Source organism: Molossus molossus, unplaced genomic scaffold (assembly GCF_014108415.1).
Source record: "Molossus molossus isolate mMolMol1 unplaced genomic scaffold, mMolMol1.p scaffold_m16_p_5, whole genome shotgun sequence".
NCBI classification, from domain to species: Eukaryota; Metazoa; Chordata; class Mammalia; order Chiroptera; family Molossidae; genus Molossus; species Molossus molossus.
In genome coordinates this window covers 36680447-36688391 of record NW_023425388.1, presented here as the reverse complement: position 1 = coordinate 36688391, position 7945 = coordinate 36680447, and the positions used below count along the sequence as shown (strand labels likewise).

Sequence of the window (7945 nt, the reverse complement as noted above, 5' to 3'; positions counted from 1 at the left end):
GTTGATGATACTTATACAAGATTATTTCCTTATTTCTTCATTTTTCATCAGACTCCTATAGAACTATATTCCTTTTAAGATAAAATTGTCCTTTTATTTTACATGTGCAAATATTTTAATAAAAGTGACTAGCCTCAGTTTAGACTAACCAATGTATAGGTATACTTACATCCTCTGTGAAGATTTCTTGGTTTTGACATTGCTCATGGAAAAAAAAACAAAAAAAAAAAAACCAAAAACTTCCTGTCTTTAAATTGCAGAAGCTTCTCTGACTGCAGGTTGAAAAGCACGTCTGACCACTGTTGCAGACACTGTCTCAGTTACTTCACCTGGCCTTAAATACGAACTCGACTAAGTTGATTAGTCCTATTTCATGACAGAAAGGCTGTCCTCTGATACCCTCTGCAGCTAGGCGGAAAGACGTTAAGCCCCAGGAAAGTGCACGACAGTGAACATAAACCTGTCTCAGGATTTAGCCTTCAGTTTAATCCTTCCTTAGCCTCTAAGATGCTTTGTGGGCATTCACTTAATGCCACTCTTCGACACAAAGGGAAAATACTATACAAATAAGTAGTAAGCTTCTCTTGGATGGAAATATAACCTATTTCATATTTCCAACAGGTTTTAGTGGAAAAGTTTTTTTGCAAGTAGGAAAAAAACTAAATTGTTTTCCACAGAGCTGCAAAGATTAAACAAAAGATGGCAGACAATTTAAGAAAGACTCCTCTAGAATTGACAAATGTACTTTACTTCTTGTAGACCGTGAGAAAATCCTCTAGAGTCTGTGTGAGAGCTACAATCTACACAAAAGAGAAGAGATGGAACTTTGAAAACTTGAACTGTTTTATTTACCAGAGAAATAGAGAATTTGTAGCCATGAAAAACAACATTCATTTCTTAATTTTTACTAATTTACTAGTGGGAAGTACAAAATTTAACTTAAAAAATTAAAGTGTGCCCTGGCTGGTTTGGCTCAGCAGTTGGAGCATTGGCCTGTGGACCAGACAGTCCCGGGTTCAATTCCCACTAAGAGCATGTACTTTGGCTGCAGTTTGTCCCCCAGCCCGGTTGGGGTCGTGTGGGTGGCAACCACTCGTGTCTCTCTCACATCGATGTTTCTCTCTCTCTTCCTCCCTCTCTCCCTCCCGCTCTAGCTGAAGATGAATGCAAAGATGTCCTCGGGTAAGGATAAAAAATAAATAAAAAATTAAAGTGTTACAAGTAATGCTTTAGGCTTCCAGTTTGACGATGATTTGCTCCTTTGTTGACACACATTTTTGTCTTTGGTTATTGCGGTCATTATAAGAAATACCAGAAAGAACTCGCTGATGTCGCTCTAGGGTTACTGTTCATGAAGTAGCAGGGACTTCAGTGCCTAACAGACCCAGTCAAGTCCAGGCCCACACTGACGAGCCGTACAGCCTGGCCAAGTTGTGGAACTTCTCTGAGCCACCTTGCCTCACCTCAGAAGAGCCTAGGAGAGTTCTTCTGAAATATGAGGGTAACAAGGCTGACAGTACTTGGATAGTTCCCACTAAACGTTAGCTATTATGTTAGATAACTACATTACGTGGCGTCCTCTGTTGAGGATCCATGGGAGAAATTTTTCTCAGTCTGCAGTACCAAGCGTAATCACGTGTTTTCCAGAGAAATCAGGCTGAACAAAATCTCAGGAATTCTGTAACTAGTAAAGCTTTCCTTTGCAATGGCTGGTAGTAAGCTCGATCTACCTTTATGCATGTATTTAAAAACTAGAGACTATTGCCCGGCCGGTGTGGTTCAGTGACTGAGCATCGACCCATGCACCAGGAGGTCGCTGGCTCTATTCCAGGTCAGGGCACGTGCCCAAGTTGTGGGGTAATTCCCCAATGGGGGACATACAGGAAGTGGCCAATCCCATGTTCTCTCTCATCGAGATTTCTCTCTCTCTCCCCCTCTCCCTTCCTCTAATAAAGAAAAAAAAAATTTTAAACAAAACAATAAAACTAGAAACGATCTATGGCTTCAGCTTGTGTTTTCTAACATTAGTTTCCCTTTACCTTAATTTCTTTACTGAATTGTCTCTTTCGTTGTATTATATGTATTTTTTGAAGTTTCTGCTAATAAACAATAAACACATAGAGATCTCATCACTCCGACAGCCCTCACATTAGAAGAGCTTGTGTCTGAAAGGCTTATTTATATATGGCTCAACGGGAACTTGTAACATTGTTTTCATACGAGCAGCATCCTAAAGGGTAATTAGGTTCCTGCCAGCCCATATGACCCCATCTAACAGTGCAACAGTGTGGGAGACTGCATGGCATCCATTTTGTTAAAATCTGCTCTGCCATCTCCTGCCCCAAGGCAGGATATCTCTGCATTCTGCATTTCTTTAAGTAACCATTTACTCAACAAGCCAGTCTTTGCTGACCTTTTGTTCCTTTTGTAGTATTTCCTGGAATTGCTTCGGGCAAGCTTGGTGCTTGGCAAAATGTGCTTCTTGCCCTATATATTGTGTGAATTTCCCCGGAATAAACGAGACTTGATCAGAGCCCTGTCTTGTCTCCATTTCTCGTGTCTCTTGTCCCTCCTCATCCTCACTCCCCCTCTAGAGTCCTCGTTGCTCGACCTGCGGGACGGGTCACAACAGCAGTCCTCATTTTAGCATGGATCTACCATTTGTCATTGTGTTCTTCTGGAAATGCGCTTAGAGTACCAGTGGGGTCCATGAATGACACAGTTTCTCCTGATCCATTCCTGGATGAGTTTCCCAGTCCCCACTGCAGTTGTTACTTCTCTTACTCCCCTCCACTAGCTCCTGCTACAAGAGGGGGCTGACCCTATAGGGGGGGGGGGAGGGAGGGAGGAAGGGAGGGAAGGAGGGAGGTTGGCAGGTTAGGAACCTTGATGTGGGGGGAGTAAGAGAAACAGTGGCTTCTGGGGAGTTTGGGCTCTGACTGGAAGAGGGAGAGAAGATATAGAAACTTCTGATATCCAGTTAGTACACACCAATCTAGCTGAGCTGATTTTTAAAATACTGAAATTCTTCCACAGTGGTTGGACAGTAGTCATTGCCCTGAGCCCCCAAGTGCTCCAGAGTCAGTTGCTCCAGCTTCTGCCCTGAAACACCCCACCCCCCTTCTCCGCTCCCGCCCCTGTATAGCATGTGAAGGTATAGTTCTTAACACAGCACGTTGTCTGCAGGTTTTAGGTCTAGCACCCCAGCTAAAATGCAATCAGATTGGTCTGCACTGGGGTGACCGTTGCTGAATAAAAAAGAAAGATTACAGGGCTGACAAGTGGGCCTCTGAAAGCGAAGACTGCAGAGGAGAGGAAATGGTGGGATCAAAGGGCCCTGGCAATTTGGGGAAGGTTGGAAGAAGGTCCACAGGAAGAGGAACAGGTGAGGATGAGAGACTATCAGTGGTCTTGGGGGTTATTTGTTGATCACTCAGAAGTGTTGTAAATCTGCATCCTACACTCAGTACAAAGCAAAGCCTCTTTGTTTTCCTGCAGCTGATTTAGTCTCCTTCAAAGGTCCTACTCTCTGGATAAGAGGTGAGAAACTGTGTTTAGTCCAATCTGATCAATTAAAACCTATCCAATAACATAAATAATGAGTGTTTCTCAGGTAACTTGGTCTATTCCAAAATGAAATCTCTTTTGTATATTTTCTTCATCTCCTGTTCTTCCTTGAGATGGCACATGAGTTGAGGGGTGGTCAGCTTGCAGTGGCCTTGTCGTGGAGGGGTGGGGGTAGGGATCTCAGAGAGTGACAAGGGGCCATGTTCGGCCCTTCTGTTCTCCTGGTGCTGCCTCGGGCTCCGGGCTGTGCTGGCTTTCCATTCCAGCATCACTGCGTGATCTGCTCGAAGGAGGCCCTACCTGCTGCCTCAGCACCTGACACTGCAGAGTCCCTGCAGATTGGCCGTTCATCCCCGGTAGCCCTTGACCACAGAGTTATTTTTGCCGTGGCACCGATGACCCACTCTAGCAAGCTTCCCAGACGGAGTCTCTACTACTCTTTTACCACCCAAGGGCTCTTCCAGGTCCTTCCTTTCATGCCACACAGGGTCACTCAGAGAAGCTAACGAAGGCCCTCTCTCTGTCTGTCCTCTTGGCAATCCTGGGTTGCTCCAGGACACCTAGCTGAGAAGTGTTCTTCTAGGAAACCACACGAGACATATAGCAAGAGTCCTTCTGTGCTTAGCTTTCCTTCTACTCATCTAACACAGCACCTGTCTCTTGGACTCCAGAATGCTCTGGTGTCCCTGGTAACCAGACAAAAGGAGGAGGCAGCAGGAGCAGCTAGGGCCCAGTGACCTGAGCCCACAAGTGCACCTCGAACCAAAGCAAAAGGTCAACCACCTTCTTCCTGACTTTCTGGGACTTCCCTGATGTACAACTGTGAACAGGCTTCCTGTTCTGGCCCTTGATATGCTAACCAATGAGGATGATCTGGAATTAAGTTACCCCATTCTCTCTACACAAAGTGTAGTTTTCAGAACAAATCTCTCAACTAAGTAGATTGAAAAAGAAAGTGTAGGGCTCAAAACCAGTCTACCCCGGCCTCTTTGTTGATGGGAGTTCTTACCCCCTCCCTTCCTGTGGCAATAAACCTCACAGCCCCACCTCTGAGCCACCTGAAGAAGTGGCTGCTGCCTTTGTAGCTTCACATGTTTGTATCGTCTCCATCTATTTAAATAATATAAGTGAGCTCTCAAATTCTGTTTATTACTAAGGTTCTTACTGACTTAACATCAGTGACTTCTCTGAGTGTGGTGAGGATACACTGAAAAATAAATATTGCTTTTGAACTATTTTATATCATCATTTTTTTAATGCGGACACACTTCTGATCCAACAAGCACTGAAATTATTTTCTTATGTAGTGTCGACAGCTCTATTTCTGGAAATTAATCATGTAAGTATAGAAATGGAGAGTAATAGGATTTATTCTAAGAACACTTTTTTCATGTAACAAGACTTCCAAACAAAGAATAGGAGGTAGAAAAAGATGGCAGCGGGCAAGACCAGAGCAAGAGTGAGTGAGAGTGTGAGCAAGTGTGCAAGAGAGTGTCAGTGGACGTGAGTGTGGACGAACAACTTTGAGCAGTGCTAAAAGGTGGGCAGAGGGTTCCTGTGCTGTGGACAGGGAGCAGCTGGCTACCAGGATTAGCGGCTCATCAGGATGCTTCTCCCTGTGCGGCCAGGAGGCCCTGCCATTTTGAAAGATCCCTGGTTTTTTCTGGGAGGAGGCAGCAGGAGTGGCTAGGGCCCAGTGACCTGAGCCCACAAGTGCACCTCGAACCAACAGACTAGTGGCCCCCCTGTGTCAACACAGACCAGTGCACAGTAGCAGCGCTGTCAAGGTACCTGCTGCGGAGGCCTGTCAAGGTACCTGCTACGGAAGCCGCAAGTGGCTGGGAGCCCAACTCCGTACTCCACAGCAGCAGCCTGTTTAGAGCTGAGACACATCCCCAGCAACAGAGACTCGGAAACAGACATCCATCCCCAGGCAGCAACAGCACAGATCGGCAGCTGAGACCCATCCCCCAACAGCATCAGCAGAGGCTGAGCAGGAGCTGAGCTCCATTAGGCAGCAGTGCACCCCAGCCACCAGCAGAGGGGCCCATGGCTCCAGGGGGGGTCACGCAATACAGTTGCCCACGGCACTGGCAGGGTCCGGGGCTCCAGTGGAGCCCGCATGATCCAGCTGCCTGTGGCTTCAGTGGGCCCACGGCCCCAGAACCAGTGCCTACCAAGACAGATTAATACCTGCTGCCAGTAGTCAATCCTCCAGGACCCACAGCAGGCAAGAGACGCCATACACTAGAACAGTATGGGAGGCACATCAGCCTTATTTAATACACATTGACCTGCCTACACATCCCAACATCCCTCACTGGGTCTAGAACTACCAGACGGCTAAAATGGGGAGACAAAGAAACAACACCCAAATGAAAGAAAAGGAAGAATCACCAGAAAAAGGACTACATGAAATGGAAGAAAGCAATTTGTCAGATAAAGAATTCAAAGCAATGATTTTAAGGTGCTCAAACAATTCAGTGAGAACTACAAGCAACTTAATGAGAATTATAAAGAGGTCAGAGGGAACTACATCAGCTTAAAAAAAGAGGTAGAAATCAAGAGGAAATAAAGAATGACATAGCTGATATGAAAAATACCTTTGAAGGATTTAATAGTAGATTAGAGAAGCTGAAGACTGAATCAGTGAGTTAGAAGCCAAGGTAGAAAAAAATGCCCAAATAGAGTAGCAAATGGGGGGGACGGGGGGGAATTAAAAAACAGGAGGAAAGTTTAAGGGAGCTTTGGGACAACACAAAGCATAACAACATTTGCATTATAGGGGTACCAGAAGGAGAAGAATCAGAGAAAAGAATAGATAACCTGTTTGAAGAAATAATGACAGAAAACTTCCCTAATTTGCCAAAGTAGCAGGATATAAAATTAATGTCAAGAAATCGATGGCATTCTTGTACACCAACAACAAACTCGCTGAAAGAGAAACTAAAAAAGCAACCCCATTTACCATTGCAGCAAAAAATTAAGATACCTAGGAATAAACTTAACCAAAGAAGTAAAAGACCTATTCACAGAAAACTACAAGTCTCCAAAAAAAGAAATAGAGGAAGATATAAAAATGTGGAAGCATATACCTTGTTCATGGGTTGGAAGGATTAACATTATTAAATTGTCCATACTATCCAAAGCAATCTATAGATTCAGTGCAACCCCCATTAAAAATAACAACGACATATTTCACAGAACTAGAACAAATACTCCAAAAGTTTATATGGAACCAAAAAAAGACCCTGAATAGCTACAGCAATCTTGAAAAAGAGTAACAAAGTAGGAGGGATCATAATACCAAATATCAGGTTATACAGCAAAGCCATAGTAATCAAAACAGCCTGGTACTGGCACAAGAACAGACAAAGAGCTCAGTGGAACAAAACAGAGAACCCAGAAATTGATCCAAGTCATTATGCTCAATTAATATTTGACAAAGGCGGCAAAAAGCATACAGTGAAGACAGCCTCTTCAATACATGGTGTTGGGAAAATTGAACAGCTATGTGCAAAAAAATGAAACTAGATTACCAACTTACACCATACACAAGAATAAACTCAAAATATATAAAAGACTTAAATGTGACCCATGAATTCATAAAAATCCTAGAAGAAAAGGCAGGCAACAAAATTTTAGGCATCACACACAGCAGAATTTTCACTGATAAAATGCCTAAGGTAAGAGAAACAAAGGACAAAATGAACACATGGGACTACATTAAATTAAAAAGCTTCTGCATAGCAAAAGAAACAACCATCAAAATGGAAAGGGAACCTACTATATGGGAGAGCATAATTGCCAACGATATATCAGATAAGGAGCTAATTTCCAAAATTACAGAGTACTCATACACTCAACAAAAGGAAGACAAAGAACCCAATTAAAAAATATGTAGAGGACCTAAAAAGACGCCTCTCCAAACAGGACATACAAATGGCCAAGAGACATATGAAAAACATGCTCAATGTCACTAATCATCAGAGAGATGCAAATTAAAACAACTATGAGTGCTCGCTTTGGCAGCACATATACCAAAATTGGAACAATATAGAGAAGATTAGCATGGCCCCTGCGCAAGGATGACACCCAAGTTCATGAAGTGTTCCATATTTTTGCCACTCTTATTTAACATAGTATTGGAAGTCTTAGCAACAGCAATCAGACAGGAAGAAAAAATAAAAGGGATCCAAGCCCTGGCTGGTTTGGCTCAGCGGTTAGAGCGTCAGCCTGCGGTACAGAGAGACCCAGGGTTCAGTTCCCGCTAAGGGCACATACCTCGGTTGCAGTTTGTCCCTGGCCCTGGTTGGTCGTGCAGGTGGCAGCCACTCGATGTGTTCCTTTCACGTCGATGTTTCTCTCTCTCTCTCTC

The 7945-nt window shown here is 44.0% G+C and overlaps 1 protein-coding gene and 1 non-coding gene across 5 annotated transcripts in view; one reads left to right on the top strand and one right to left on the bottom strand.

Moving 5' to 3' along the window:
* The window catches only part of SAMD7 (sterile alpha motif domain containing 7), a 28512-nt gene extending 28118 nt beyond the window's left edge, over positions 1-394 (bottom strand). For 3 of the 4 annotated variants that reach the window (XR_004956800.1, XM_036242808.1, XM_036242810.1), the window contains exon 1: positions 170-394. The gene's annotated coding sequence lies outside the window, so the exon portion shown is untranslated. The remainder of the gene's footprint in view (positions 1-169) is intronic. The other variant, XM_036242806.1, reaches the window with a different exon arrangement.
* Positions 395-7583: 7189 nt separating this feature from the next.
* Positions 7584-7690, top strand: LOC118618074. Its single transcript, XR_004956995.1, has one exon. It is a non-coding gene; the product is annotated as a U6 spliceosomal RNA (small nuclear RNA).
* Positions 7691-7945: the final 255 nt, after the last annotated feature.